General features: G+C 40.1%; 1 protein-coding gene across 2 annotated transcripts in view; it reads right to left on the bottom strand.

Moving 5' to 3' along the window:
* The window catches only part of nf1a (neurofibromin 1a), a gene marked incomplete at its 3' end in the record, with an annotated part of 324,294 nt that overhangs the window by 87,341 nt on the left and 230,493 nt on the right, over window positions 1–6,460 (bottom strand).

The following is a 6,460-nucleotide window of genomic DNA, read 5'->3' as shown; positions in this document are numbered from 1 at the left end:
ACTGAGCACAATAAATTGTCAAACAATAAAACAACTTTGAAATAAGTTGTGTCTGTTAATATCTGTCCATTACAACCTTTGGTCACAAACCAAAGAGTTAAGTCCCACTATCTGGCAGGTTTTAGGAGCAAGATTTGATTTCATTAACCTCCTTAACGAGTCCTTCTCTTTCCATTGGCTATCTATCTGCAGTCTATCCAGTGATCTAAAACTTTCTCACAGTGTGGGTTTAGGTCATTTTACTGGCATATGGCGCAGATGTTATCCACTTTAAACATCTTTTCATACAAAATGAATGTATCATTTTGTGGGCAACAGTAATAAACAGAATATAATAGTTTTTTTTTTTTAAACTCTTAATAATCAAGCTCCATCAAACATCAGAAATCTTATTGTTCCATATGTTCCTAACTGAACACTGCTCTCAAACTTCAGGTTTGAAGAGCAGTACAGATACCAAAATTTTGGTGTCGTGACAACACATCAAACTGATAGAAACATACATTTTTAACAAAGAGATGTGGGCTTAATGAAAAGTATGTTTAATACTTGCTTAAAAGGTTGTTATTTTCAAATGTTACTTTTAATCTGACAAATGAGCCTCATTGGAACTCATATTCTAATTTATTTAATACGACTGTATAAGTTTATATGGTTTGCTACTATGCCCGTCCGTTTTCTTCCGCTTATCCGGGGTCGGGTCGCGGGGGTAGCAGCTTCAGTAGGGAGGCCCAGACATCCCTCTCCCCGGCCACTTGGGCCAGCTCCTCCGGGCAATCCCAAGGCGTTTCCAGGCCAGCCGGGAGACATAGTCCCTCCAGCGTGTCCTGGGTCTTCCCCTGGGCCTCCTCCCGGTGGGACGTGCCCGGAACACCTCACCAGGGAGGCGTCCAGGAGGCATCCTAACCAGATGCCCGAGCCACCTCAACTGGCTCCTCTCGACGTGGAGGAGCAGCGGCTCTACTCTGAGTCCTCCCCGGAAGACTGAGCTCCTCACCCTATCTCTACGGGAGAGCCCAGACACACTACGGAGAAAACTCATTTCGGCCGCTTGTATCCGGGATCTCGTTCTTTCGGTCGCGACCCAAAGTTCGTGACCATAGATGAGGGTAGGAACGTAGATTGACCGGTAAATCGAGAGCTTGGCCTTTTGGCTCAGCTCTCTCTTCACCACAACGGATCGGTACAGTGCACGCTTCACAGCAGACGCCGCACCAATCCGCCTGTCGATCTCCCGCTCCATCTTCCCCTCATGAATGAGGGGAAGATGCAAATGCCAAAATGGAAATACAAAAGCTTATGAGAACACAAAGAAAAAGACATTGAGACAAATATAATGAAGACAGCAGATCTTGATCAAAACAAACTTGACCGCAGATAATGTAAGAATCAATGTCACCCACTTCAACTAATGGCTTCTGTACATTCTACTTAATTATGCACCAGGGTTATCCAATTTCTGAAAATACAACAAATATACAATTGATCATAAAATGTTATCATTAAAGTAGCAAAATAAGTTTTACCAGTTCAGACCAGCTGAACATAGAAGAGAAAAAAAGCCCAGTAGACGCTCCAAGTCATGAGGCGCAGCGATCCCTTTTGAACCTGTTTCTGTATTAGTGTTGCCACGTCAGATGAATCTAGGGATGCACCCATCTGAAAAATTAGGCCAATATGAATATCCAATATTCATATTGCTGTTATGGTAAAAAATTATATATATATATATATATATATATATATATATATATATATATATATATATATATTAGGGCTGGGCAACGATTAAAATATTTAATCGCGATTAATCGCACTGATTAATCGCGATTAATCGCGATTAATCGCATTGTATTTACAAACTCCAAGAATGAATTCAAAAGTAGTGTAAAGAGCACTTTTATTTTAATGTTCTGCTGCCATATGAACAAAAGTGTTGTAACATTTGTAGCACTTATCAGTAACACATATTTAGTGTAAAGCTCAACTTAAACATGTAAAACAAAAAATAGCAATAATAATAAATTAAAGCTTATTGCCACTGACAGGGAATTCTCTTTATGGGGAAAAAATCTACCAAAAACAGGCAATTTCTGAGGTAACAGCAGGGAGCAGCATTACCATTTTATGTTCAATACCAAAGTTTAACTTGGCAGTGGTTACAACTAACTTGTTTCTGTCATATTCCATGCTGGAAGAACTTTAAACTGAAATGCTTGCTAACTCGATATGCTTGCGTTTATTTGACGTTGACACGCGGTTTTTTGTTGTTGCTTTCTCGCGTGCATATAGTGAATGGCAGGGGGAAAACAGGCAAAAATACATGGATACTTTGAAACGAGAAGCGACTTCACCGACGGCGTCGATGCAGACCCCCCCCCCCCCGCTCCGCTCCGCACAAAACTTGTTCCGGCCGCCAACTCACCGCCTCGCCTCGCCTAAGCTCGCTCGCGGTACCTGCGGGAAACACCGCCTTCCGCATGTCAGCTGTGTTTTTTTCCGGCCAGCACCTTTCTTCTTCTTTGAATCCGAGGTTTGGCTGACAGCGAGGTTATTGGCGCATTATCGCCACTTACTGTTCTGATTCAAACCCCTACACCGCAGCAACAGACCTTCACAAAATAAAAGCATGTGACCAACATGCGTTAACGCGCGTTAAAGAAAATATCGCCGTTAATAGTCTAATGAGTTAACGCGAAATTAACGCGTTAACTTGCCCAGCCCTAATATATATATATATATATATATATATATACATATATATATATATATACATATACATATACATACATATACATATATATATATATATATATATTTACATATATATATATATATATATATATATATATATATATATATACACATACATACATATATATATATTTACATATATATATATATACATATATATATATCTTTTTCTTTTTCTTTATCATTTGTTTTTACTATGGACCTCTTTTGTGTCTGAAATAAAAATAAAGAAAGAGAAGAGAAGATATATACACACACATATATATATATATATACACATATATATATATATATATATATATATATATATATATATAATTTTTATAGAGAGAGAAAGAAAGAGAGAGAGAGAGAGGGAGAAAGAGAGAGAGAGAGAGATATATTTGCAGAAAAACCTCTCTGTAATGTGTGTATCTACTGTGTCTAGGATGTGATGGAACTCTACTCTGTAAAAATCCTGGGCTGATCCAGGCGTGTATGTAAGAGTCTCCTTAGAATATCTTTAAGGGGCATGCGTATACCGGGTGGCTCTAGAGACAGACTGCCACACCTGTCCTCAGGCTCCTTAAAGATCGCCTCAAAGTCTTCTGTTTCTTTTTTATTTCAAGATATATTGGACCAAAGAGACTGCAGAGAGCTCCTCCATTGTCTGAGTGTTTTTCTGGAGAGATGTGTTTAGAAGCTCTAGTTCACTGATCACATCCAAAGGAAGCAGAAGTCCCAGTACAACATTACCCTGTTGCAGTCAAACACATAAGTTCTCTGCCCTGCTTGCAGAATCTGGTGCACTTGGTACCATCCCATATTAGCTGAGAACAGCACAGATAGCAGGTGAGTGTGCAGTCCACTTTGTAGGACACAAAGGCCTGATGGACAGGGGGGGGGGGGGGCTTCTCTTAAGGCCTTAAACTTGTTTTTCAACTTACCAGACTGCCCGAAAATGTGCCAAGGTCATATATCCAGTGCAGTGCATTTCGCACAACATGTGAAGCTGAGCAAGCTTGCTGTGTGTAATTAAATTGACATTGTGCTCCACAATGTACATTTGGTGCTAGTGGTTATGCTTGCTGCATAACAGCCTGTACACCTGAGTACTTTCCAGCCATATTAGAAGCTCCATCATGTGCCTGACCTCTGAGGCTCATTATTGTATGGTGAATGGCCTGTACTTGTAAAGTGCTTTAATGAGTCCAATGACCACCAAAGTGCTTTACACTATAGTCAGTCATTCACCCATTTGTGCACACATTTACACCCTGATCTTGGCAAATCACCCTCAACAGAACGTCCAGAATGACCCTAGCAAGGTTTTCATCTGTGGTCGAAGTTGCTTCATACAACCCTATGAATTCTTCATCCACCACTAGTGTCAACATTAGGTAGTCACAGCGCCTCCTGCTCAACACCAGAGACATCCCTTGTCCCGCCCATAATAATAATGTTTTTCAGTACAACCACTCACACCAATGACAATTGTCAAAAGTAGAACAAACAGTGAATGCAACAAGCCTCTGTTGAATGTCTATGAGGTGATACCAAATCTGGATGGAGAACGGCGTGCAGGGGGGTTCATCACCAGACCAGTTAAACATGCTACTATTTGCTGGCAGATGCCATCTGCCCCCATGCTTGCTGTTGATGTTGTGGCCATAAGTGGATTCTGTAGTTGTCTGGTTGTGTAATTTTTGTCTACATGATTTCATGGGGCTGCACAGTGGGCACAGTGGGTAGCACTGTTGCCTTGCAGCAAGAAGCTTCCGGGTTTGAGTCCAACCCTGGGCCTTTCTGCATGGAGTTTGCATGTTCTCCCTGTGCATGCGTGGGTTCTCTCCCCGGGTACTCTGGCTTCCTCCCACAGTCCCATGTTTGGCATCAGTTTTTACCCAATACCTTCACTGCAATAAAATAAGGGTTGGGCATCGAGAGAGCATTTATAGGTATGAAGGTGCCCTTGGTAAAGCAAATATGTTTGGCATCATTACGGCAGCAAGAACACCAGTCTGCGTGCCTCAAAGATGGAACTGACAAGGGCGAAAAAGAATAGAAATAAAACACATTTCAGAACAGAGGAGCTGTGGAGTTATTTAAAAAATGGCACACTTAAATTAAATGGAAAAAATGTCCAAGATAAAAAAAGATAGAAAAACACCAGCACATTTACAGATAGAATTACAAAAACTGTAATAGATATATAAATAATAATAATAATAATGTCAATTTATTTTTGTGCACTTATTTGCTGAAATAAGTTTCCTACTTTTGTTTTTATAGGTGTTTGTGTTGTCCTATCGCTATGCCCCAGTTTTTGTTGAAGAAGCTTGAATATAAATTTGTTTAATGAATCATACTATATTTATTTCTAAAACTTGCATATAGTGATTTAGTTATCCAAAAATACATTAATTCTGTGTTTAAAGGCTGCTGTTATAATCACTAAACATTAGCCTGATGTGTTCCTGCTCAACTCATACGTCCACACTCTCTTTCTCTGCTTATTTGTTGTTGTTTTATTTTTGGCTTGTTTTGTTATTGTTTAGTGATTAATAGTTTTTAATTATCTAATTTCATCAATAACTGTTCTTGGCTAACTTTAGGTACTTTACCTATGGAATGAAGTCCTTCGCATCTGAAGTGAATCAGGCAAACTAAGTAGGCATAAAAAAGGTCTGAAGTCATTTGTTTTACCGTATTTTTCTGGCTATAAGTCGCTCCGGTGTCACATCCATCATAAAATGCATCATAAAGAGGAAATAAACATATATAAGTTGCACCGAACTATAAATTGCATCAGACTATACGCATTTATTTAAAAATTAATTTATACAATCCAAGACTAAAACCTAACATTTAATCTGGTAAATCAATTTATTAAATTACACAGCTGCATCCACAACCAGCTGAATAACATGGAACATACCTGGGAGGTTGAATGGGGTAAATTAGCAAATCCAACCAGCAAGGCTTTATCTAGGCCAGGGGTGTCAAGCTCCGGTCCTCGAGGGACCTGAAACTTTTAGAGGTTCCCCGGTACCACACACCTGAATCAAATGGCACAATCAGCTCCTCAGTATGCAGTCAGGTTCTTCAGAGTCCTGCTAATTACCTGATTATTTGACTCAGGCGTGTCAGACCAGGGATACATCTAAAAGTTGCAGGACACCGGCCCTTGAGGACTGGACTTTGACACCTGTGATCTAGGCTATTAAGCTGAAAGGTGTCAAAATTACGTCTAAATTAGACTGTAACCGTAACGGTGTACCTGCTAAGATAACAGTACGACACGGATGTTTTATAGCAACATAAAGCTCACGTGCATCAGCGACGTTGTAACCCGCCTGGACAACAGACCTGTGAGCTAGTGCTAGCTGTTATTAATTTCAAGGACAGCCCAGTAACAGCTGTGGGTCCTTCGAGCTGCACCACGCATCACTCTACTGCGTGAATGCATACTGAAACAGTAAAACAACATACAAACGTGTTCAGTCTTTGGTGTCTATAACTTAATGTTTCTATAAAGTTTTAAGTTAAGGTGACCAGATTTCTCTTATGAAAACAGGGGATATCTCTGATTCTGTTGAGAATCTCTGTCTGGGGGTAGGTTTATTTAGCATGATCTGCAACGCTGACAGGGCAGGGAGGCACGTTCGACTCAGTTCTTCTACTACGTCGGGACAGTAGCAGGACTGAGTAAATACCTTTTGTTGTG

Source organism: Fundulus heteroclitus, unplaced genomic scaffold (assembly GCF_011125445.2).
Source record: "Fundulus heteroclitus isolate FHET01 unplaced genomic scaffold, MU-UCD_Fhet_4.1 scaffold_60, whole genome shotgun sequence".
NCBI classification, from domain to species: Eukaryota; Metazoa; Chordata; class Actinopteri; order Cyprinodontiformes; family Fundulidae; genus Fundulus; species Fundulus heteroclitus.
Note: the sequence above shows the minus strand (reverse complement) of the source record. Positions and strands in the feature narration are given on the sequence as shown.